Source organism: Oncorhynchus nerka, linkage group LG16, assembly GCF_034236695.1.
Source record: "Oncorhynchus nerka isolate Pitt River linkage group LG16, Oner_Uvic_2.0, whole genome shotgun sequence".
Classification (NCBI taxonomy): Eukaryota; Metazoa; Chordata; class Actinopteri; order Salmoniformes; family Salmonidae; genus Oncorhynchus; species Oncorhynchus nerka.
Genome location: NC_088411.1, coordinates 9,656,366 through 9,684,093, shown reverse-complemented (window position 1 = coordinate 9,684,093; position 27,728 = coordinate 9,656,366). Strand labels below are relative to the sequence as shown.

Below are 27,728 nucleotides of genomic sequence, written 5' to 3'. Positions count from 1 at the left end.
TAGGGCTCTGTTTTACATGTACTGTATGGGAATGACTCCATATTGTAAATGTTGTTTTCCACCATTGTGCCAACATACTGTAGATCAAATGGTAGCCTATATATATTTTTTCAACCTAGTTAGGTTGATTATATAGAGGGTTATATAAATGAATATGTTTTCAAGCTGCACCCATAGCTTATGTAGTTATATGCATCCTTACCAATCCACATGCAGGTATAAGGAATGACATAACTAGGTGGCATGATTTAAAATGCATGTTAAATATATATAGTTCAAGAAAGTGAATATACTTAATTTTTTTAATATACATTTTTTTTTAAATCACATTTTATTTCAACATTGTCGTTCATCTAAGCATAACTTATTTGCATTAGTCTTTTATGTGTCTTATTGTTAGAGAGACAAACATTTTTTTTTTTACCTCAAAATATCCTATACCCTCTGCTGTGAACAAATATGGTCAAGCTCTTCTATCAAAAAGCATGTATATCTCTTTGCAGGCCTTGCAGTATATTCACAGTGGTCTAGTGAAGAACTTATGATCAAGTTGCCTTTATTAACAAAGAGCAACAACTAAACGGGTAACCATTTTGTGATTTTTGTTGCAATGGTGTCAGCTATTGCTGCCACTTCCTAAAATGTGATCGCAGGCAACATTGTCAATGGCCTATCAAGCTTCTAAAATGTTTCATCAATCACTCATACTGAGATGATTTTCTGTACAGTACTTATACCTAAGCTGAATGTCTCTAGTTTCTAATTAAGTTTTACAAAATCATTTGAAATTGGTGCTAAAATGTTGTTCATTGCTAGTTCACCTATTGTGAGTGTCCTTTCCCCCAGTGATTCACAGAGCGGGCGTAGCAAGCTTTGGCCTGACCTCTATACGGCTCTGGTTCTAACTGCTTTCAGTCTAACCGTATCAGCATGATGTTGTAGCAAACTCATTTGAATCTGGTTTCACACAATGCCTTTGTACCAATGCCCCCTCCTTTCCTCTCCTCTTATCTCTGGTGTTAATCAAATTGTAAAAGCACTGGTAGGCTTTTCTTGTAATGATTTTTAACCTTCCAAGTGTCTTTACAGTTGTCATGAAGGGAAGGAGAATAATGTTGTCAAGACTGTTGGACAACAAGTGTTTGGCCTGATGATGACAGTCTCTGGGGCGAGTTAGGGTTAAGCGATGTGTGTCCACTGTCCAGTCAACCACTGCATCTCACAAAGCCTCTTCACATGTCACTGCATCTTGTCAATGATTGTCTCATGTCTTTGGTGTTGAATAATATGCCAATGTGTTTTTTTTTGCAGAACAGAAAATATACCAAATGTAGCCATTACATAAAGAATGCAACATATTGAAAATAGGGTATTCAATGATTTATTGAAAGTTTTACATGATACATGATCCTGTTAAAGGTCAAGTAGGAAACATGTCTTGAGTTTAGGGGGGAAAAAATATCCAGATTCAGCAGTAGGGGCCACTCTTACCATGCACTTCAGACCCAGGCACAGTAAAGCTCAACATATGCATTTGCTGTTTGTTTTGGTGTTTCAGATTTTTTTTGTGCCCAATAGAAATGAATGTGAAATAATGTACTGTGTCATTTTTGAGTCACTTTTATTGTAAATAAGAATATAATGTTTCTAAACACTTCTACATTAATGTGGATGCTACCATGATTACGGATCGTCCTGAATTAATCATGAATAATGAGTGAGAAAGTTAGAGGCACAAATATCATACCCCCAAGACATGCTAACCTCTCACCATCACAATAACAGGGAGGTTAGCATTTTTTTTTTGGGGGGGGGGGGGTATGTTTTTTTGGGGGGGGTGAAGCCAGCCATATTGGGGAAGGGTTATTTTCCTTCGCCGCCCACCAGGACAGTGCACAACTCAGGGAGGTCCAACCAGTACACAGAATCACAATGTTGTGTCCCAAAACTAAGTGTAAAAACCTACAGAGTACTCAGAAATGTTATTGAACGAGGGAGGCCTACAACCAAACATAAAACATATATAAATAAGGGAGGTTTGTGTGGGCAACAAACTTTTGAGAAACAATATTTGTGCAGTCTTCATCTAGCATGTAGGCATTGTTATTGTACTTTTATTTACTAAACGGTTCCCTTTTAGATTTCCAGGAAGGCGGACCATGGAACAACTCACATAAAAAGAAATGGCATCACCAAATGGAATATTTGTCCTAATTGGGATCCAAATGAAGAATGAAGTACTGTGTAGTCATGGAAAGTGTTGAACTGTTATGTAAACATACTTGGTAATACATAGATAGTATAGTGCAGTGGTGGAATGCCAGCAGTTGTGTGTTGTAAGGTGTTGTAAGGTGTTGTAAGGTGTGTGAGTCTTTGGATTTAGCAGCCTGGTAATTACTAGATATTAACAAGGTAAATACCTAGGAACAAAAAGTAAATACATGGTAACAATTTAGTACCAAACATACTTCCTAGGAAACAAGCAAGTAGGTGCTACATATTTAATTAGTAAATACAAAATAATAAAATGTAATGATATAGCATTCCCCTTTAACCCAAAGGTAAGTATTGAAGAGCTTATAAGTAAGTACAATGTCTATTTGTGCACCTACTGGATGGAAACTACAAATGTAATGGCTGTGCTCAATGCAATGGCACTTATAAATGTAGATCCTTCAAACACAACCAAACAGGGAAACAGATCCCAATCAAAGGTGTTATCACGTGCTCCACTACGGCAGTTACTTATCTTATAACTTGTCCTTGTGGTAAAAAATTATGTGGGTAAAACAAAGTGCAAATTAAAAGTAGGTGTCTCGGAGCAACGTAGCACCATTTGGTGCAAAAACTCAGACTTACCCAGTTGCGGCCCACTTTTTGGAAGAAAACCACACGATTTCATCTCTACGTTATATTGGCATCGAACATGTCACCCTCCCTAGGAGAGGGGGTGACCTCGACAATTTATTGTTAAAACAAGAGGCTGCCTGGATCTTTAATTTAAAGACCCTTGCTACCTTCGGTCTCAACGTAGACTTTGATCTGAAGCCATTATTGTGATTTTGCTAATGTAAATATTTAGGCTTATGCAGTCAAATTGTATCTATGATCGTACGCTATCCATTTATGTTTTTTGTATGCTCTTTTAATATATGAGAATTAACCAATGATATCAGGCCACACCCGGCCATGATTACAGACACCTGTGTGTGTCTCTTGACACTATATAAATGAGTCATCCCGCAGTGTTTGTCATTATACCCTGATGAAGACAGCTTGTCTGTCGAAACATTGGACATAAATATTTTTTCATCTGCCCTCCTAGAGTGTGCGGCTCTCCTTTATTTTTTAAGTGTTCCACTCCGCTAGCCAGCAACTCGCCTAAATAGGTGTACGTTTCTTTCGCCTCTAGGTCATTGCTAGGCAACCATTTTCAGGTCTTGCCATAGATTTTCAAGTTGATTTAAGTCAAAAATGTAGCTCCTCCTGTCAATGGTATATTGGAGGCGAAGTCAGGTGCAGGAGAGCAGAGTATAATGAACAGGCGCACTTTTATTATAGTTCCAAAAACGAGAGCACTACATAAATCAAACGCACTCAAAAAATGGAACATAAAAGTAAAGCGCGTAAACTCACACCACTTAACAATGAAACAATTACACACAAAACATGATGGGAAACAGAGGGTTAAATACAAGTAGATTGATTGGGGAAATGAAAACCAGGTGTGTATGGAAACAAGACAAGGCAAATGGATATATGGAAAATGGAGCGGTGATGGCTAGAAAGCCGGTGACATCTATCGCCGAACACCGCCCGAACAAGTCATGACACTGCCACAACATTCACTGTCTTCTTGGTAAGCAACTCCAGTGTAGCTTGGACATGTGTTTTAGGTTATTGGATATATTTATGTATTTCCGAATATCAGATATTTTATAAGATATAAGGAGCAGACATGTTCCAGATATGCATGTCCGTAATTTCATATACGCAGCAACAATATTCTCCTTAATGGATTAATGGGACAGTTTCTAAGTGTATCCAATCCGGACCTCAAAAATCTCACTGCTACTGTATGAGTCCAGGGATATATCTGAGGTGAGATAAATTGACGACACGAACCTGATGCGTGTGCACCCACTTATATTATATCTGTTGCATGAAAGAAAAATATGGAATTGATATTTGTCAAATAATTGAGCATGTGCTGAAAACTCAGAAATGCATCAGAAATTCTCCTTATTTTCAGCATATCGAAAAGCATATGAAGATCCGCATATGCACCTCAGCCAAGAGAAACATTTGTGGAATCCATATAGCTTCATATCTCGAATGTGCTGAGAAAACACATATGCGATGTACAGTACCTTGGGAAAATATTCAGACCCCTTGACTTTTTCCACATTTTGTTACGTTACAGTCTTATTCTAAAATTAATTAAATAATCCTGCTGAGTTTGACAGCGGTCTGCCATTTCACACGAGACCTCCCACCAATAAATCTAGCGCTAAAATATGGTGTTTCGGGCAAATTGGATTCAGACGTGTATTTGATAGCGAGGGACACATTTCACTTTTTGTCTGGTAAGTAGAGTTCCTAGAGTTTATACATATATCTTTGTTGACGGGAAACTTTTTTTTTTGTTAAGCCGCCATATCGGGGTAAGGTTATTTTCCGTTGCCACCCACCAGATCCATGCACAACTCAGGGAGTCCAACCATTACACAGACTCCCAGTGTTGTGTCCCAAAGCTTTCCCTATTGACAGACTTGTGAAAACCTACAGAGTACACAGAAATGTTGTTGAAAGAGGGGGCCTACAACCAAACATATAAATTATATGTAAATAAGGGACGTTTCTGTGGGCAATATGTGTGCAGTCTTTATCTAGCATACAGTATAAGCATCATTATTGTACTTTTTCCGTTTATTTATTAAACTGTTCTCTTTTCCTGGCTATCTATGCTCCTTGCGGGTTTCACTTCAAATTAGCAGACCTACCAGGAAGGTAAATATCTAGGAAGACGGACCATGGGAAAAAATCACATAAAAACAAATTAGAAAGAGCTAGTATATTTTTCCATTTGGTGATACTGTGAAATCAGTCTGAAAGGAAAGGACATTTCCTCTACAGTGGATAACACACCCGGAATTCCTATTTGAATCTAGCCAGAGTGAGATATTCTAAAAATTTGAACTTTTAATCACTTCCAACCAGCATTGAGAATGATTGCCGGATAGGGAAGATTTATTATTGAGACTACCTAAATCACATAAACTGGAACAACCGTCTCAGTAACAGGTGCAAAAAGTCCAAACACTAACAGATTGGATTAGTTTAGAAAAGGGTATGTTATTTATGTTTGTGTAGCATAAGATTAATCAACCAATCAATGTACATGCAAAAACACAGGTATTGAAACAAACAATTCTGAAAATCAACTTGCAGTAGAGCATGCTTGGAAATATGATCGTGATGGGCGTGGTTTTGAGAGAACATACATTTGTAATTTTACTCAAATAGCATGTTCAAATTCCGCTCACTTTGAGCAGAGTTTGTTGATTCAACGTACAATTGTAAAGGCCAATTCAAATGGACATATAAGGTGAGTTAAAATGAACACACAACAATAAGGGCTACATAGCGAATATAACAAATACACATTTCTTATGGATTCTCAGGTGTACAACTTACAGTGAATTACTTACTTACGAGCCCCTAACCAACAACGCAGTTTACATTTTTTGGGGATAAGAATAAGATATAAAAGTAACAAGTCTGGGTAGCCATTTGACTAGATCTTCAGGAGTCTTATGGCTTGGGGGTTGAAGTTGTTTAGATGCCTCTTGGACCTAGACTTGGCGCTCTGGAACTGCTTGCCGTGCTGTAGCAGAGAGAATAGTGTATGACTAGGGTGGCTGGAGTTTTTGACAATATTTAGGGCCTTCCACTGACACCGCCTGGTATAGAGGTCCTGGATGGCAGGAAGCTTGGCTCCAATGATGTACTGGGCTGTTCGCACTACCCTCTGTGGTGCCTTGCGGTCGGAGGTCGAGCAGTTGACATACCAGACAGTGACGCAACCAATCATGATGCTCTCGATGGTGTAGCTGTAGAACCTTTTGAGGATCTGAGGACCCATGCCAAATCTTTTCAGTCTCCTGAGAAGGGAATAGGTTTTATCGTGCCCTCTTCATGACTGTCTTGGTGTGCTTGGACTATGTTAGTTTGTTGGTGATGTGGACCTCAAGGAACTTGAAGCTCTCAATCTGATCTACTACAGCCCCGTCGATGAGAATGGGGGAGTGATCGGTGCTCTTTTTCCTATAGTCCACAATCATCACCTTTGTCTTGATCACATTGAAAGAGAGGTTGTTGTCCTGGCACCACACGGCCAGGTCTCTGACCTCCTCCCTGTCTCGTCGTTGTCGGTGATCAGGCCTAACACTGTTGTTTCATCGGCAATTTTAATGATGGTGTTGGAGTCGTGCCTGGCCATGCAGTCGTGGGTGAACAGGGAGTACAGGAGGGGACTGAGCACTCCTGGGGAGCTCCAGTGTTGAGGATCAGCGTGGTGGATGTATTGTTACCTACCCTTACCACCTGGGGGCAGCCTGTCAGGGAGTCCAGGATGCAGTAGCAGAGGGAGGGGTTTAGTCCCAGGGTCCTTAGCTTATTGATGACCTTTGAGGGCACTAGGGTGTTGACCGCTGAGCTGTAGTCAATGAATAGCATTCTCACGTAGGTATTCCTTTTGTCCAGGGGGGAAAGGGCAGTGTGGAGTGCAAAAGAGATTGCATCATCTGTGGATCTGTTGGGGTGGTATGCAAATTGAGTGGGTCTAAGTTTTCTGGAATAATGGTGTTGATGTGAGCCATTACCAGCCTTTCAAAGCACTTCATGGCTACAGACGTTAGTGCTATGGGTCAGTAGTCATTTAGGCAGGTTACCTTAGTGTTCTTGGGCACAGGGACAATGGTGGTCTGCTTAAAACATGTTGGTATTACAGACAGGGAAAGATTGAAAATGTCAGTGAAGACACTTGCCAGTTGGTCAGCGCATGCTCGCAGTACACGTCGTGGTAATCCGTCTGGGCCTACGGCCTTGTGAATATTGACCTGTTTAAAGGTCTTACATCGGCTGCGGAAAGCGTGATCAGTCTTCCGTAATAGCTGATGCTCTCATGCATATTTCAGTGTTAATTGCCTCGAAGCGAGCATAGAAGTAGTTTTGCTCGTCTGGTAGGCTCATGTCACTGGGCAGCTCTCGGCTGTGCTTCCCTTTGTACTCTGTAATGATTTGCAAGCCCTGCCACATCCGACGAGCGTCCGAGCCGATGTAGTACAATTCTATCTTAGTTCTGTATTGACGCTTTGCTGTTTGATGGCAGGGCATAGCGGGATTTCTTATAAGCTTCCGGGTTAGAGTCCTGCTCCTTCAAAACGACAGCTCTAGCCTTTAGCTCAGTGCGGATACTGCCTGTAATCCATGGCTTCTGGTTGGGGTATGCACGTACGGTCACTGTGGGGACGACATCATCGATGCACTTATTGATGAAGCCAATGACTGATGTGGTGTACTCCTCAATGCCATCGAAGGAATCCCGGAACATATTCCAGTCTGCTAACAAAACAGTCCTGTAGCTTAGCATCTGCTTTCTGCTTTCATTTTTGCTTGTCAACAGGAATCAGGAGGATAGAATTATGGTCAGATTTGCTAAATGGAGGGTGAGGGAGAGCTTTGTGTGCATCTCTGTGTGTGGAGTATAGGTGGTACAGAGTTCCTTTTCCTCTGGTTGCACATTTAACATGCTGATGGACATTTGGTAAAATGGATTTAAGTTTCCCTGCATTATTGTCTCCGGCTACTTGAAGCGCCGCCTCTGGGTGAGTTCTGCTTATTGCGGAATACAGCTCATGCAAATGCTGTCTTAGTGCCAGCCTCTGAATGTGGTGGTATGTTAACAACTACAAAGAATACAAATAGAATTGTGAGTTTGCTCAACATTTGGGCATTTTAACTGAACCAACATACAGTGCTGCTTTCCAAAAGCAAACATGAATTTGTAATTTTACTAAGCAAGCTTTTTAAAATTCAGCTCACTTCGAGCAGAGTTTGTTGAGTGAACAAACTTTAGCACATTAGCTCAAGTTCTTGTCCATTTAAAGTCCACTCAACTCACAGAATAAAACTGATTAAGCGATTGGTTATGGTATCTTTTTTACAGTGTGTCTGTTGTGGAAAATGTCCAGTTGTACACACACACATACATATACATACACACACACACACATATACATACATACATACACACACAGTGTCCATTCAGCCTCCCCTTAAATTGGGTTACAGTATCTGAGAGGTCTGTGACACAACTGTTTGCTCAGTGCTTGGCCTTTGTCACCACTCAGAAATAACATGGGTCCTCTAACGTAACACATCTCTGTAACACTGGCACCGAGCATTCACAACACAATCACATATAGTTACAGCAACACGACGCACAATGCATGGTTTACCACAACACAGCCAGATTATCTGAGTGACCACAACACAACAGCACTATCCGAAAGACCAACCGACAACAAGCCAGTTGCATCGAAGGTTTTTGCAAAGAAGGATACGACGTGAAACGTTTGGCCGTTTGCAATGACATTGTATTTGAATGTGATCTTTTTGCGTTGGTGCTTCCATGGCCGTGGATGTTGCGTCGGTGTATCCATGGCCTTGACCTACCTTTCCAACACCTACAGCAACCAATTATAGGTAATTGTGTCAGAGTGTAAGGTACTAGATTATGCGTATAATGAGAACACTGGCATATCCAAGAGGTTGGTGAGTCAACACCACACATTTGCGAGGGGCTCCTAACATGAGTCATTAATGTCTATAGTGAGCAGGCATAGACTGGTGGCATAAATAATACAAGCTTAGCGCAAAAAACAGAAAACAACATTCCAATCAATCCATACAATGCGAAAGCGTACAGACATTGGCATCACTCACTAACGCATACGCTCGTTATAGATGTGATTGGTATGCAGCCTGGGTGGAAGTGTGAATGTATTAGGCTTTCGAATTTGGACTTGTCTGGGTGGACTTGAACAGCGCAACATTTTAATCGCCAAGCCCCGAGGCATAAAGAAAGATGCATGCTAAAAATATCAGGAGTTTTTTTTTATATTAGATAGAGGAATTGTGACTCACACATGGAGCAAATACTTCAAAATGTCCTTATTGGGAGGTGGAAGGAGGGGTGAGGTTCTAAGAGGTGTTTTACAGGATTGAAGCTTCTATGAGACATTGTTTGGTGGGGAACACAGGCCCAAAATAGACGTGTTTTGTCACAGCATTTCATACTTGTGTCTAAACATTTAGAACTCCCTCCTTAGGGTGTATGTCAAAATGCTTAATTTTACAACTGAAATTCCACTATTAAGGCTGTCCTACTAAAGGATTAGCAGCAGTTAACGATTTCAGTAGAACAGAGAAAATTACTAGGCACGGAAATTCTCATTATAGTCACTTCACACACAGGAGGATGGAGGCACCTTAATTGGGGAGGACGGGTTCATGGTAATGGCTGGAGCAGAATCAGTGGAACGTGGAACGTCAGTGGAACGTTCCTGACATTATTATGAGCGGTCTTCCCCTCAGCAGCCTCCTGTGATGTCACAGTAGCAGTCTATTCGGAAAAAAATGCATTACATTTCAATGCTTCTGCAGAACACAGGTGAATCATCACCATCCTGGAAGTTTCCATATGCTATTTCATTGAAACCACAAAACTCTCTAAGCAGGATGCAGAATATAGCCTGATCATTGACTCCCAATGGGACCAGTGGACAGTGGTGGTGTCCATCTGCAGCCTGATTGTGATTGTCTGTTGCTGGGCAGACTAACCACGCTGGTAAACACAACAAACGTGTTGATGATTCTGACACGTGTATTAACTCCATATTGTTCCGACATGCTGTCGCTCTTTCCAATTTGGGGCTATTTTAGGCTCTATAATGATTGTAGGTGGTTTATTTTCTCTTGGGCCCAGCGCCCAAGCAATTTTTTCACACTCCGCCTTTGGAGCACAGAGAACGTGTGGATAGAGATTGAAGGCAGCTATTAACTTGGCACAAGGCTGCAGCCCTGGAAATGGTCACCAGCCCAGATCGTCCTACGTTCCTGTTCGCTTCTGGAGGGGAGTGCCAATCCATCCATGACCAGCTCCCGCTACACACACACACATGCGCGCACACGATATCATCACACACTCTGATTCATTCATGCTACTGCCAGTGTCAATGGGGGTGTGTATCCGTTTCCAACACCTCAACAGCTTGAGGAAACACACACACTGACTCTGAATGGAACTTAAATAGGCAACTGATCACGCATGTACTTACGCACATGTCACATAATTTTGTACCAGTAATTTTGAGGGTTTACCCACTGTAATCCTTTAATCAATCCATAGTGATTTCTTATCTATGTGACCATATGCGAAACGACTCAATCACTACTAGACAATAACAACAACAAAAAACAAGTGACTCACTGTTATTTGTCCATTGATCAGTTTTAAAGTGTGCAACACTAACAGAAGTTTCTGCAAAGGCAACATGCAAATTAGTGTGCCGGCAGAGAAAAGAGAGAACGAAGACACTTTAGAAGGCCAACACGACACTTTAGAAGGCCAACATGACACAGAGAAATTGCAACAAGCTCTCAGTCTCAATGCAGAATTAGACGTTTGTCTATGTTTCTCCAAACATCAAAAGTGTGTGTTTTTGACACTCTGGGTTGATTTCTACTGCTCAGTATCGTACTGTTTCTAAAAAATGTCAAATTTCCAAACTTAACACTTAGAAGGTTAATGGTTAGGGTTTTGGATAGGGTTAAAACATGAAGTTTAGGCACTCATTCCGAATGGTTAAATTAAGGGTTAAGGTTTTTTATTTTTATTTTCTAGAAGTGTCCATCACTGGGATTAAACATGCAACCTTCTGATCCAGAGTCGTGGGATTATGCCTATCATACAAACCCCGTCCACAATACCCTAGCAAAATCCACGCCTACTTGATGGTAAGAGCGCTCACTGTTGCCCCCTAGTGGACGGTTTTGCTGTTAATTGACTACAGCTCAGCATTCAACACCATAGTACCCTCCAAGCTCATCATCAAGCTGGAGGCCCTGGGCCGCAACCTCGCCCTGTGCAATTGGGTCCTGGACTTTCTGACGGCCCGCCCCCAGGTGGTGAAGGTAGGAAACATCTCCACCTCGCTGACCTTCAACACTGGGGCCCCACAAGGGTGCGTGCTCAGCCCCCTCCTGTACTCCCTGTTCACCCATGACTGGGTGGCCATGCACACCTCCAACTCAATCATCGAGTTTGCAGATGACACAACAGTAGTAGGCTTGATTACCAACAACGACGAGACAGCCTACAGGAGGTGAGGGCATTCGGAGTGTGGTGTCAGGAAAACACTCAATGTCAACAAAACAAAGGACATGATCAGAGGGAGCACCCCCCTATCCACATTGAAGGGACAGCAGTGGAGAAAGTGGAACATTTTAAATTCCTCGGCGTACACATCAACGACAAACTAAAATGGTCCACACACACAGACAGTGTGGCGAAGAAGGCGCAACAGCGCCTTTTCAAACTCAGGAGGCTGAAGAAATTTGGCTTGTCACCCAAAACCCTAACTAACTTTTACAGATCCACAATCGAGAGCATCCTGTCGGGCTGTATCACAGCCTGGTACGGCAACTGCTCCACCCTCAACCGCAAGGCACTCCACATCACTGCACAACACATCACTGGGGGCAAAATACCTGCCCTCCAGGACACCTATAGCAGACAATGTCACAGGAAGGCAAAAAAGATCATCAAAGACAACAACCACCTGAGCTACTGCCTGTTCACACCGCTACCATCCAGAAGGTGAGGTCAGTACAGGTGCATCAAAGCTGGGACCGAGTGACTGAAGAACAGCTTCTATCTCAAGGCCATCAGACTGCTAAACAGCAATCACTAACTCGGAGGCTGCCGCCTACATGGATACCCAATCACTGGCCACTTTAACAAATGGATCACTTGTCACTTTAAACAATGACACTTTAAATAACACCACTTTAATAATGTTTACATATCTTACATTACTCGTATCATATGTATATATTGTATTTTATTGTACCTTGCCTATGCCCCTCGGCCATCGCTCATCCATATATTCATATGTACATATTCTCATTAACCCCTTTTTTAGATTTGTGTGTATTAAGTAGTTTTTGGGGAATTGTTCAGATTACTTGTTAGATATTACTGCACTGTCGGAACTGGAAGCACATGATTTTCGCTACACTCGCATTAACATCTGCTAACCATGTGTATGTGACCAATACAATTTGATTTGATTTGAAGGCATTTCCCTTCAAATCAAGGCACGTCCAATTTTGAAGTCCCTCTTGAGTGATTTACCTGGAAATTGAGTTACTTCAACTGAATGAAAAGTGCAAAAACAGTGGGGTGCACTCAAAATGCAGGTCTCTAAGTGTGTCATTGCCCTAAACTATAAATCTCCTCACTTAACAAAAACAATTGGAGTAGACACTGCCTGTCTATCCAAACTGTTTCTGGGAATAAATAAGAGGATGATTCCTTGAAACCCTTGCAGTGTTATGATTGGGTTGTTCTGCCTATCGCAATAAGTGTAATCGCCAAGAGCCAACAACTGAGCTATAGTACCAAAGCAGTATAGAGGGGCTGTGGGAGAGAGGAGATAAATGGATGGAAAATATGTTTTGAAGCTGCAGGAGCCTTAACCGACTTGGGTCATTTTAACCCCAGCCAAAAACAACCACAGTAAGTCTGCTTATAGAAATTTGATAAAAAGGACATGGAGATCTAGGAGACATAATTACAATGTATCCATATCACCATATGGTGGAGAGGGACCTGTATCAGTGATTTTGACCAGATAGACAGATCGTCTGCTGAAATATAGCTGTCACGCCCTGAACTGAGAGAGCCGTTTTATTTCTCTATTTGGTTAGGTCAGGGTGTGACTTGGGTGGGCATGTTTTCTATTTCTTTGTTTTTGGCCGGGTATGGTTCCCAATCAGAGGCAGCTGTCTATCATTGTCTCTGATTGGGAATCATACTTAGGTAGCCTTTTTCCCACCTGTGTTTGTGGGTAATTATTTATTTTACTGTGTGTGTTTGTGTGCGTCATGGTCGGTATCTGTTTACCTGTTTTTTTGTGTGAAAGTTTCACTTTATTAAAAGATGTGGAATTACATGCACGCTGCACATTGGCTCATTTATGACAGGGAGTTAAGACGGTGAACGTGACAATAGCACCCCATGTATTTGCCTGAGATTGTACTTTTCAATACCATATATCGTATTACTGTCTGCAAAACCCAAATTAATTATATGTTTTTGCATATAAAATCTGCCAAAGGTGTACTTGATAGAACTGCAATACAGAACCCAGACACCATCTGAACATACATAGAGATCTGTATTGGTGTGTAATTCTCCGAAAAGTAGTTACTCTAGGGCAAATCCAAAAATGTCAATACGGGTTTCTCTGGAGACATAATATTAAGTTATACATATCCTCGGAGGGGGGCTAGCATCCCGGAGTTGCCTCTTCACTGCTGTTGTTGAGACTGGTGTTTTGCGGGTACTATTTAATGAAGCTGCCAGTTGAGGACTTGTGAGGTGTCTGTTTCTCAAACTAGACACTAATATACTTGTCCTCTTGCTCAGTTGTGCACCGGGGCCTCCCACTCCTCTTTCTATTTTGGTTAGAGCCATTTTGCACTGTGACCCCAATTTCTAAGTGACCCCAAACCTTTCAACGGTAGTGTACATTATGGTGTGTTATGCAGTCAACATACTGTATGGACACACACAATATTAATGTATTTTATTTATAAAGCACAAAATATCAATTTGTCTGTCACAAACAGTGGGCTAGTGTTATCCATTTAGTACAGACCAGCTCTGTCAGTGTCATAAGGCCCCATCCCAAATAAACCACCTGGCTGCAGGTGAATGCTAATACAGTGACAACTTAAAGATATCAAAAACGATTTAGTCCAATCAACGTAAGCTAAATATCATGTGGCTGTCCATGGTACTCTCTCTCGCTCTGTCTGTGTGTGTGTGTGTGTGTGTGTGTGTGTGTCCATCCATGGCTAATTTAGGCAAGGGACGATTTTAGCTAGCTAGCCACCGGAGGGTAACGACACAATGAGATGCAACAATTACATTTTTTTCTGTCAATTACGTTTTGCTTTTGATGTGATGTGATTGGCGTGAAGCCAATGAATGGTCCCTCAACCGTGAATGGTCCTGGTGCGCCAGGACCATTCACGGTTGAGCTCACTCAGTTTAGCTCAACATTGATTGATTATTCCTTTATATAAGAAAATAGGCCAAATGCTCACTTGCTTCCATTGCTATTTAATTCAATTCAACGGTTGGCAACAATCTCATATTCTTTCTGACCAGACAGAATCAGTTAGGTGGGCTCTAAATACAGAGACAGAGGGGTGCTGTTTTGCTCACTTTGATGCTTTCTCCAGTGAGATGCACTCAGCCACTTGCAGATTGAGTCCAAATATGCATTATTTTATTTAAAAGGAATAATAATTACACATTTTGGGGGAAGCCTGGCTTCCATTGGCATCCATGAATACACGCCACTGTTACCAGTACTCCTACTATGTATTCATTTTGATCGTGCTGCCTTACGTTCAGCTAGGTTATTCTGCACAGTCTTTCACTTTTCCTGGTGTAGAGCAGACCAAAGCTACTGGTGCTGTGATTTGGCCTTTTAGTATGGGATGTTTCTGTGCACTGAAAAGAAAGACGGTATGAGGCTAAGTAGGGTAGATTCTAAAATATTGACTGTGTCAGTGAAGGAAGATGGTAAAAGCAACAACTCGATAGCATAGCATAGAATACAACTTTATTGTCCATTGGTTACAACAGAAATGTGTCTTCTGCCTTTCCCAACAACACACACACACGCACACACACACACGCACACACATAAACATACATGCACACACACTTTAAGAGGCACAGGGTCAGAAGCACTGCAGCACCCCTAGATGGAGAGCAATTGTAAGGGGTTAAATGCATTGCTTAAGGGTACAATGGCAGGAGATGGTACATTGGATAAGAGACGAGCAGCCTTCCAGCTGCCAGTTCAATTCCGACTGCTGGTCTGCCTCTCTAACCTCTAGGCTACTACTGAAAAGAATTGGAACCTCCCTCACATGTTCAGTGCTAGGAGTTTGCACGTGTCATGCTGCATCTGGCAGGGAGTTTCATTCCTCCATCGATCTCTTTCAGGCACTACAGAGGGTAGTGCGAACGGCCCAGTACATCAGTGGGGCCAAGCTTCCTACCATCCAGGAACTCTACACCAGGCGGTGTCAGAGGAAAGCCATACAAATTGTCAAAGACTTCAGCAACCCTAGTCATAGACTGTTCTCTCTGCTATCGCATGGCAAGCGGTATCGGAGCGCCCAGTCTAGGTCCAAGAGGCTTCTAAACAGCTTCTACCAACAAGCCATAATCAAATGGCTACCCAGACTATTTGTATTGCCCCCTTTTAATGTTGCTGCTACTCTCTGTTTATTATCTATGCATAGTCACTTTAATAACTCTACCTACATGTATATATTACCTCGACTAACCGGTGCCCCCACACATTGACTTTGTACCGGTACACCCTGTATGTTACGCCCTGGCCATAGAGAGGCTTTTATTCTCTATTTTGGTTAGGCCAGGGTGTGACTAGGGTGGGCATTCAATGTTCCTTTTTCTATGTTTTTGCATTACTTTGTTTTTGGCCGGGTATGGTTCTCAATCAGGGACAGCTGTCTATCGTTGTCTCTGATTGAAAACCATACTTAGGTAGCTCTTGCCCACATGAGGTTTGTGGGTAGTTGCTTTCTGTCTGCACCAGACAGAACTGTTTCGGTTGTTCTCTTTGTTGGTTTGCATTTGAGTGTTCAGTTTCGAATAAATAATATGAACACGTACCACGCTGCACCTTGGTCCTCACCTTCTTCCACCAACAGCCGTTACACTGTATACAGCTTTGCTATTGTTATTTTACTACTGCTCTTTAATTATTTGTTACTTTTATTTATAATATTTGTAGGTATTTTTCATAAAACTGCTGTTGTCAATGAATAGCATTCTCACGTAGGTGTCCCTTTTGTTCAGGTGGGAAAGTGCAGTGTGGAGTGCAATAGAGATTGCGTCATCTGTGGATCTGTTGGGGCGGTATGCAAATTGGAGTGGGTCTAGGGTTAATAGGATAATGGTGTTGATGTGAGCCATGGCCAGTCTTTCAAAGCACTTCATGGCTACAAACGTGAGTGCTACGGGTTGGTAGTCATTTAGGTAGGTTACCTTACTGTTCTTGGGCACAGGTACAGTGGTGGTCTGCTTGAAACATGTTGGTATTACAGACTCAGTCAGGGACAGTTTTGAAATGTCAGTGAAGACACTTGCCAGTTGGTCAGCGCATTTTCTGAGTACATGTCCTGAGAATACATTTGGCCCTGCGGCCTTGTGAATGTTGACCTGCTTAAAGGTCTTCCTCACATCGGCGACATAGAGCGTGATCACACAGTCGTCCGGACATGTTGTGGATAGCCTCAGAGAATAATATTGATTTATACGCTGATTTGGTGAGTGAGTTTATAAGGATGTGCATTGGAGATATTGTACCCACTGTGACTATTAAAAGCTACCCTAACCAGAAACCATGGATAGATGGGGGCATTTGCGCAAAACTGAAAGCGCGAACCACCGCATTTAATGATGGAAAGTTGATGGGAATATGGACCAATACAAACAGTGTAGTTATTCCCTCCGCAAGCCATTCAAACAAGAGAAATGTCCGTATAGAGACAAAGTGGAGTCACAATTCAACGGCTCAGACACAATCACGGACTACAAAAAGAAAACCAGCCATGTCATGGACACCGACGTCTTGCTTCCAGACAAACTAAACACCTTCTCTGCCTGCTTTATGGATAATACAGTGCCACTGACACGGCCCGCTACCAAGGAGTGTGGGCTCTCCTTCTCTGTGGCCAACGTGAGTAAGACATTTAAACGTGTTAACACTCGCAAGGCTGCCGGCCCAGACGGCATCCCTAGCCACATTCAAAAAGCATGCTCAGACCAGCTGGCTGGTGTGTTTACAGACATATTCAATATCTCCCTATCCCAGTCTGCTTTCCCTACATGCTTCAAGATGGCCACCATTATTCCTGTACCCAAGAAGGCAAAGGTAACTGAACTATAGACTATCGCCCCGTAGCACTCACTTCTGTTATCATGAAGTGCTTTGAGTGTCAAGGGGTGTACTAGAAGCGAAGTCAGGTGCAGGAGAGCAGAGTAATGTTAATAGGCTCACTTTTATTTTCGTTCCAAAATTGAGAGCACTACATAAATCAAACACACTCAAAACACGGAACATAACAAAAGTTGCATAATAAAACACCACATAACATGTAACTATTACACACAAAGACATGATGGGAAACAGAGGGTTAAATACATGTAGATTGATTGGGGAATGAAAACCAGGTGTGTATGGAACAAGACAAAACAAATATATATAAAATGGAGCGGCGATGGCTAGAAAGCCGGTGACTTCGTTTTCCAAACACCGCCCAAACAATGAGAGGTGCCGGCTTCGGTAGAAGTCGTGACATTGAGAGATTAGTCAAGGATCATATCACCTCCACCTTACCTGTCACCCTAGACCCACTTCAATTTGCGTACCGCCCCAATAAGTCCACAGATGATGCAATCGCTATCACACTGTACACTGCCCTATCCCATCTGGACAAGAGGAATAACTATGTAAAAATGCTGTTCATTGACTACAGCTCAGCATTCAACACCATAGTACCCTCCAAGCTCATCATTAAGCTTGAAGACCAGGGTCTCAACCCCGCCCTGTGCAATTGGGTCCTGGGCTTCCAGACAGCCCCCCCCCTCCAACTCGCTGATCCGCAAGGGGGGCCCCACAAGGGTGTGTGCTCAGCCCCCTCCTGTACTCCCTGTTCACCCATGACTGCGTGGCCATGCATGCCTCCAACTCAATCATCAAGTTTTCAGACGACACAACAGTAGTAGGCTTGATTACCAACAACGACGAGACAGCCTATTGGGAGGAGGTGAGGGCACTCTGAGTGTGTTGTCAGGAAAACGACCTCTAACTCAATGTCAACAAAACAAAGGTTAGGAGCCTGTAAAACGGCAGCCATCCCATCCTGCACCATTCTTATTAATATACACATTCCTCACATGGCTAATAGGAAAGAAGAGAAGAATGAGATGCTATGCTGATGATGGTACGTTTGTGTTCATTCCCACCATGCCTCTATAATAGGAATTATGTTACGCTTACAGGATGAAGTTAAATAAGCATTCAGACCAGCCTTCCTGAGTCTCTATAGAGAGAAAGACTTCAAAAGCTTTGCGGTTGTGTCTGCTGGTTTGTGTGCGTGAGGGAGTGTGTACAGGCAGGAGGGAGAGAGCGAGTGAGCGAGTGCATGTGTTTTTGCGAGTGAGCGAGTGCATGTGTCTGCCATCAAAAGGTTAGAGAGATTAAACGATAATGCTGGATCAAAGGCAATCTATGATACAAAAGGAGGCTACTGTATGTGAACAGTCAACAGAGGACACTCTTTGCCAGTAGCACACAAATGTGTTATTTTGATCATGTGGTGGTACTTTCAGCAAGTTATTCTGCAAAGGCTTTCTCTTCTTCTGGTGCAGACCAGACACAAGCTAATATCGCTGTGATATGGCCTTTAGTATGGATGCTTCTGTGCACTGAACAAAAATGCGCTGTGTGAGACTTTGTATGTAGGGTACATTCTAAACTAAAGTTTTGACTTTCTCAGTGAAGGAAGAAGGTAAAAGCAACACCTCAATTTGTGAGTTATTGATGAAAAAAGGTTTGGATCCTCCCTCACATGTTCAGCACCAACAGTGCGAGGAGTCTGCAAGTGTTATGCTGTCACGAAAGCTAGGAGTGGTGGGTGTGGAGTCAGGCGCAGAGCTGGGTCTAGCCAACTAACAGGCACAATGACCAATAAACAGTTAAGTCCCCCAAAACCAGGGAAAATAATGAACAGCAAAAATACGTATGAGCCAAACAAAAATCTACCACTGACAGAGAGGAATAAGCACAAAAGCAGGCGGGCCCTGGAAGTTTAAATAGCCACGAATTAACAACAAATAAAGGTACAGGTGAAAACAATCAAGACAAAACCAACAGAAAAGTAAAAGGAATCAGTGGCAGCTAGTAGACCGGTGACTACGACCACAGAGTGCCACCCGACCAGGGAGAAGTGCCACCTTCGGTGGAAGTCGTGACATATGCTGCCTCTGGCAGAGCAGTATCATTTGTTCATCTGCCCTCCTCCTCAATCTATCACTTTCACACCATCCTCCCTTACTACCCCTGTGTCCAGGAGCCAGACAGGGCTCTCTGTCTTACAGTGTGGCAGTGGTACGCTCTTACACATACACATAATCACAACCATACACAAAATGTGCATACGCATGCACGCACAAGTGCATTTACGCAAACCCTGAAAGCATACAGAGCTCTTCCAGTTTTTTAGGACTTAGTAGAACATAGTATATTTTGGGGGAAAAACAGCCATCCCTGGTTTGTCATTAATAAGAGATTTAGGCCAATGACTCCCACAGTGGACAATCAGTGTGTTTTACTGATAAGGCCCAATACTTCTGGCTGTGGTGTGATGCCTAAAGATGCAGATGGCTGTTGAGGGGATCTTTCATTTAGCTCTGATTGGACTCTTGGGAGGAGACAGGGCACTGGAAACCACACTGAACTTCTTACATCACCATTGACTAAAGATTTACACAAGTAGTCAGACCCTTTGCTATCAGACTCGAAATTAAGATCAGGTGCATCCTGTTTCCACTGATCAAACTTGAGATGTTTCTAAAACTTGGAGTCCACTTGTTCAATTGATAAGACATGATTTGGAAAGGCACACACATGTCCACATAAAGTTCGACAATTGGCAGTGCAGGTCAGAGCGAAAATCAAGTAATGAGATCGAAGGAATTGTCTGTAAAGCTCAGAGACAGGATTGTGTTGAGGCACAGATCTGGGGAAGGGTGCCAAAACAATTCTGCAGCACTGAAGGTCCCCAAGAACACAGTTTGGAACCACCAAGACTCTTCTTAGAGCTGGCCGCCAGTCCAAACTGAGCATCGGGGAGAAGGGCCTTCCAGAAGGACAACCCTCTCTGCAGCATACCAATAATCAGGTCTTTATGGTAGTGGCCATACGGAAGCCACTCATCAGTAAAAGGCACATGACAGCCCGCTTGGAGTTTTCCAAAAGGCACCTAAATGACTCTCAGACCATGAGAAACAAGATTATCTGGTCTGATGAAACCAAGATTGAACTCTTTGGCATGAATGCCAGGCGTCACGTCTGGAGGAAACCTGGTACCATCCCTGCGGTGAAGTATGTTTGTGGCAGCATCATGCTGTGGGGATGTTTTTCAGCGGCAGGGTCTGGGAGTCTAGTCAGAATCGAGGGAAAGATGAACGGGGCAAAGTGCAGAGAGATCCTTGATGAAAGCGCGCTGAAACCATTCATCCACCGCAGGTGCCTCAATCTGGCTCTGATGCCACGGTGCCAGGACCGGCTGATAACCTAGTACACACGGAAACGGAGACAGGTTTGTAGAGGAGTGGCGGAGGGAGTTTTGGGCCATCTCTGCTCAGGGGATGAAAGCCGCCCATTCCCCCGTCCGGTCCTGGCAATAAGACCGCAGAAACCTACCCACATCCTGGTTAACTCTCTCCACCTGCCCATTACTTTCAGGGTGAAACCCTGAGGTCAAGCTGACCGAGACCCCCAGACGTTCCAAGAACGCCCTCCAGACCCTGGATGTGAACTGGGGACCCCGATCAGACACTAGAATCGTGGTGTTTCCTTGTGATGGAGGAAGATCCGACACGAAATCCACCGATAGGTGTGACCACGGCCGTTGTGGAACGGGTAGGGGTTGTAATTTCTCTCAGGGTTTGTGTCTAGGTTCCTTGCACTGGGCGCACACCGAGCAGGAGGACACATACACCCTCATGTCCTTAGCTAAAGTGGGCCACCATTACATCCCACTAAGACGGCGCACTGTCCGACCGATGCCAGGATGACCAAAGGAGGGTGACGTGTGAGCTCAACAGATCAATCGATCACGGACATCACGTACAGTGTCGTGGAAATTTCCTCTATTTACCAAATCATGGGAGCAAACCACACACACACAAGTCAGTTAGTTATCAAAGTCCATCTTTAATTATATGAGCTCTATCACAATCATGTGACTCTCATGGAATTCAGTGTCTCTCAGTGAATTCTCTGAGAGCCCCTTCCACATTGCAATAGCCTTTTGACTTTCAACAGTTCAGTATCTCTAATGAAAAGTTGAGAGTCCCCAACACAATGGCAAATGGGTTCCTTTATAGCAAAGATCCACCCCCTAGCAAAGACTTTACTTCAGAGAGGAGTATCCCCAAAGAAGACAGAGTTGGCTATAAATTATCGTTCAGTTTGGTCTCCTAAACAAAGCTCTTATCTCGTCCTTGGTACAAAATGGTACCAAGACATTACCCCCACCCTATGATATATATCAAATTGTCATTTAGATACAACCAATACTAAATACAACCAATCCTGGACAAACTCACAGAGACACACTGACTGGCATACAGACATTGTGGAGCAAAAGATATGTTTACACATGATGGCACTTTGACCTCTCCCCTCTCTGCGGCCCATGCAACTTAGTCTTGACATAGAACAGATAACTGCAACCTCGCCACAGTATTATACAAAAATACCATTCTGATGAGAAGTAACTTACACACATTTGATGAATATAAAACATCTTACATATGTTACCAACAAATTCTGATTCTTCCACGACAACAGACGTCCAACTGGACACTGGGTGGGAGTGGGCTCCGCACATAACGCCCTCTCGATGTCCGCGTCAATCTCCCATATCACCGGTGCCACCAGGCAAGAAGCCGGAAGTATGGGAGCGGGATCCGTGGACCGCTCCTCTGTGTCATACATCCGGGACAGTGCGTCTGGGAACCTTGTCTGGGAGGGAAAATGACTAATTGGCTAAATGGCTAATTGGGCCAAATTTGGACATTTTCACTTAGGGGTGTACTCACTTTTGTTGCCAGCGGTTTAGACATTAATGGCTGTGTGTTGAGTTATTTTGAGGGGACAGCAAATTTACACTGTTATACAAGCTGTACACTCAATACTTTACATTGTAGCAAAGTGTCATTTCTCTAGTGTTGTCACATGAAAAGATATACTCATATTTACAAAAATGTGAGGGGTGTACTCACTTTTGTGATATTCTGTATATACAGTGGGGAGAACAAGTATTTGATACACTGCCAATTTTTGCAGGTTGTCCTACTTACAAAGCATGTAGAGTGGAGAGGTTGGAGTCTGTTTGATTGAGTGTATGGACAGGTGTCTTTTATACAGGTAATGAGTTCAATCAGGTGCAGTTAATACAGGTATTGAGTGGAGAACAGGAGGGCTTCTTAAAGAAAAACTAACTGGTCTGTGAGTGCTGGAAATCTTACTGGTTGGTAGGTGATCAAATACTTATGTCATGCAATAAAATGCAAATTAATTACTGAAAAATCATACAATGTGATTTTTTTTTTGTTGATTTTTTTTCTGGAAAATTACAGACCTCTACATGCTTTGTAAATAGGAAACACTGACGATTTTGCAGGTTATCAAATACTTGTTCTCCCCACTGTATATGATGCCAGGGTTCGTGCAGACATCCAATAGTTTGTGACATTCAGGAATGAGACTGGTGAGGTAATAATACATTAATAGAAGACTGTAATCGATGAGATAATAAAATATCTGCCGAGAAAATTTGCAACTCTATGAACAACATTTTCCCATGGTGACCCGACTTCCTAGTTTAATTAGTATTCCGTGATTTGTTTAATTGATATGATAATATAAGTCTTCACATTTAAGGACAGCAAACGCTACAACTAGGTTTTCCACTAGGATTTTGCCTGTGAATTTTGTATTCAGTTTATTTTTATCTTAAGAAACGACCTAGTTCTTTCCAATGACAAGCATACCCATAACATGATGCAGCCACCCCAATGCTTGAAAATATGGAGAGTGGTACTGTACTCAGTGACGTGTTGGATTTGCCCCAAATATAACACATTGTATTTAGGACAGAAAGTACATTTATTTGAAGTATTACTTAACTACCTTGTAGCAGACAAGATGCATGTTTTGGAATATTTATATTCTGTACAAGCTTCCTTATTTTCACACTAGGATTTTTAATGAATTTATTTGCAAATTATGATGGAAAATACGTATTTGGTCACCTACAAACAAGCAAGATTTCTGGCTCTCACAGACCTGTAACTTCTTCTTTAAGAGGCTCCTCTGTCCTCCACTCGTTACCTGTATTAATGGCACCTGTTTGAACTTATCAGTATATAAGACACCTGTCCACAACCTCAAACAGTCACACTCCAAACTCCACTATGGCCAAGACCAAAGAGCTGTCAAATGACACCAGAAACAAAATTGTAGACCTGCATCAGGCTGGGAAGACTGAATCTGCAATAGGTAAGCAGCTTGATTTGAAGAAATCAACTGTGGGAGCAATTATTAGGAAATGGAAGACATACAAGACCACTGATAATCTCCCTCGATCTGGGGCTCCACGCAAGATCTCACCCCGTGGGGTCAAAATGATCACAGGAACGGTGAGCAAAAATCCCAGAACCACACGGGGGGGACCTAGTGAATGACCTGCAGAGAGCTGGGACCAAAGTAACAAAGCCCTACCATCAGTAACACACTACGCCGCCAGGGACTCAAATCCTGCAGTGCCAGACGTGTCCCCCTGCTTAAGCCAGTACATGTCCAGACCCGTCTGAAGTTTGCTAGAGAGCATTTGGATGATCCAGAAAAAGATTGGGAGAATGTCATATGGTCAGATGAAACCAAAATATAACTTTTTGGTAAAAACTCAACTCGTCGAGGACAAAGAATGCTGAGTTGCATCCAAAGAACACCATACCTACTGTGAAGCATGGGGGTGGAAACATCAGGCTTTGGAGCTGTTTTTCTGCAAAGGGACCAGAACGACTGATCCGTGTAAAGGAAAGAATGAATGGGGCCATGTATCGTGAGATTTTGAGTGAAAAACTCCTTCCATCAGCAAGGGCATTGAAGATGAAACGTGGCTGGGTCTTTCAGCATGACAATGATCCCAAACATACCGCCCGGGCAACAAAGGAGTGGCTTCGTAAGAAGCATTTCAAGGTCCTGGAGTGGCCTAGCCAGTCTCCAGATCTCAACCTCATAGAAAATCGTTGAAGGGAGTTGAAAGTCCGTGTTGCCCAGCAACAGCCTCAAAACATCACTGCTCTAGAGGAGATCTGCATGGAGGAATGGGCCAAAATACCAGAAACAGTGTGTGAAAACCTTGTGAAGACTTACAGAAAACGTTTGACCTCTGTCATTGCCAACAAAGGGTATATAACAAAGTGTTGAGAAACTTTTGTTATTGACCAAATACTTATTTTCCACCATAATTTGCAAATAAATTCATTAAAAATCCTACAATGTGATTTTCTGGATTTTTTTTCTCATTTTGTCTGTCATAGTTGAAGTGTACCTGTGATGACAATTACAGGCCTCTCATCTTTTTAAGTGGGAGAACTTGCACAATTGGTGGCTGACTCAATACTTTTTTGCCCCACTGTATTTACACACCAACTAAAGCCTAATTAATAACTTCACCATGCTCAAAGGAATATTCAGTGTCTGCTTTTTCTACCAATCAGTGCCCTTCTTTGTGAGGCATTCAAAAACCTCCCTGGTCTTTGGGGTTGAATCTGTGCTTGAAATACACTCCTCGATTGAGGGACCTTATAGATAATTGTATGTGTGGGGTACAGAGATGGTGTACTCAATCAAAAATCATGTTAACCACTATTATTGAATGAGTCCATGCAACTTTTTATGCGATTTGTTAAGCACATTTTAGGCTTGCCATAACGAACAAGTTAAATACTTATAGACTCAAGACATTTCAGCTCTTCATTCTTTATTAATATCTAAAATGTTCTACAAACAAAATTCCTCTGACATTTTGGGTTATTGTGTGTAAATTAGTTACACAAAATCTCAATATAATACATTTTAAATTCAGGCTGTAACACAACCAAATGTGCGAAAGGTGAAGGGGTGTGAATACTTTCTGAAGGCACTGTATGTTAAAGACACAGTTCAAGTGGAAAGTGAGAGGCATAATGTGAGGCTAATGGGCACTAATGTGAGCTCTGTAACTGAGGGATAATTTGTGAGAAGGCCCTGTTATCTGATCTCACAACATAGGCCTGGCAAAATTATGCACTTCCACTGCCCAGTCAGTCAAGTTTCCCTCTCCCCATGGTGAAAATCACAGCAGGCTACTCTTATGTTACAAGTCAACTTAGGAGCCAGGAAAATCATAGGACCATTTTCATGAACATGATCACACTCATTAGCCCACAAAGGATAACTGTACATTATCATCTATACATTAAAAGACTTTCAGTAGTATCTCTGTATTGTGCAGGATGGCTCAAGAATGGCAACCTTCATGGAACCAATGGAAAAGAGGTATTTACAATGAGCTCTATAATCGTTGGACTGTTTCTAGAATAAATCATAGCTTACTTATGGCCAAAGTAGACACATGGTATAGAAACAGAGCATGGAAGGGTATGTTGGATAACATTTATTTAAATGTACCGTGTAAAAATCACAAGAATATACTGTACATTTCCTATCTGAAAATCCGGTTCCTTGTACTTCTCGGTTACATAATCCTGTAGCTATAAGCTCATGTTCAAAGGATCTCCAAAGCGCGAGAGTTATCTTGGTTAGGGAAAATCCCACATTGACCCAGTTCAACTCAATGTGTGAAATGTTGGACACCTGCTCTAGTCTGTCTAAGAAAAGTACTTATTGTTAGATACAGAGTTAATATTAACATCTGTGTCAATGTTAATCCATACAGGTTGTACTTGTCTTTGAGCTGGCAGTCTGACCATTGTAGTATGGGGATGAAGAAGGTAAGTTGTCTGTCTATCTTTATCTCAATACAATACCAATGAATGTTCTTTCATTTCACTCAAGGTTAGTAGGTCAAGGCTTACTTGTCTAAGATGTCATTTTGAGGCCACTGCAGGCCAAACTGAGGCCATAAGTAAGATTGGGTTTTTACTAATTTGGGCAATGTTCACACATTTCCCGAAAAATGTACTTACAGTACCTAACTAAACAGATATCAAAGTGAGATTGGTCGAGTTATAAAGCAAAGAACAGACGAACAAACAAGACCCAGGAGAAAGAGCTACCATTCACAAACACAGAAACAATACACACACCTCTTAACCAGTGATCTTTCTATAGGTTTGAGCATAAATGAAAACATAACAAATCTTGTGTCTTGTCAGACAGCTGACCAGACCACAACAACCACAACATAGAAAAACCATAACAAGGAAATTATGGGCAACAGGAGGAATGATCCTAAGCAGAGATGCCAGGGCCTGAGTCACAAGCCCTAACATACTGTTAATCATGTGGTTGGAGCAATTTCCATGGGTTTAGGAAGGCTGCGCTTGTTTTTGTGTTTGAGCGAGCCAGTGCGTCAGAGAACGGCCCATCGGACCCAACCGGAACGCTTTCATAGCTGATATCTGTAATTTAATTTGCCTCTTGTTTGTTTACATCCAGCTTTGAGCCCCAAGGCAGGCTTGACGGGGTTGATGAAAACACCAAATGAAAGCAAGGATGATGAATCCATCTGAATATTTGAAATCCAAGGATAAGAAAGATGCAGAGGTGTCGAGGAAAGTGATTGTTGTTTTGGATCTGTGATGTTATTGAAAGCTGATTGGAAGTCCAATATACAGTAGGTTTCAGTTCTACTTTTTTTTAAATCTCTTGAAGGAGAAAGATGATAAGGTAAGGAAGGTTCATCCTCCATTCTCTACACGCCTATACACAGCCCCCACCTGTGGGTGTGTGTATTCCTGTGACTCTCTCTCTGTGTGTGTGTGCGTGCGTGCGTGTTTGTGCATGCATCCATGCGTAAGGGGATGTCAACATAATAACAGCTTCAAGTTGCTCACTCATGGATGTCCTGACCAAAGATGTTTCTACTAATGTGATCCCCTATTAGGAGGTGGTATTTCTATGCCCATTTCTTGGAATGTATCCAAATATATCAAACTGTCAACACTACCCTGCACACAGCCATACACAGAATTGGCCCACATCATCCTCCCTCTTCCTGTTAATTGTTTAACCAAGTCAGGTTTGGAGCAATAGGATATCTGTATTTGGAGACCGCACCCCCTAAATGGATATTGCAGTGTTTCAGAAAAGTAATTTGAATTGACTGTTGTCTCTAACGGGATAATATGCTAATGAGTGAAAGCGATGATTTTTTTTTTAGGTCAGACATATTTCACTGTCATATTGACACAAAACAAATATCTCACACAATTTAGGGAGTGAATGTTATTTATGGATTACATA

The 27,728-nt window shown here is 42.4% G+C and overlaps 1 long non-coding RNA gene across 1 annotated transcript; it reads left to right on the top strand.

The window, feature by feature from the left end:
• The first annotated feature begins 3,721 nt into the window (after window positions 1-3,721).
• Window positions 3,722-26,254, top strand: LOC135561163 (uncharacterized). Its single transcript, XR_010459262.1, has 3 exons — window positions 3,722-3,859; window positions 25,756-25,799; window positions 26,200-26,254. It is a non-coding gene; the product is annotated as an uncharacterized LOC135561163 (long non-coding RNA).
• Window positions 26,255-27,728: the final 1,474 nt, after the last annotated feature.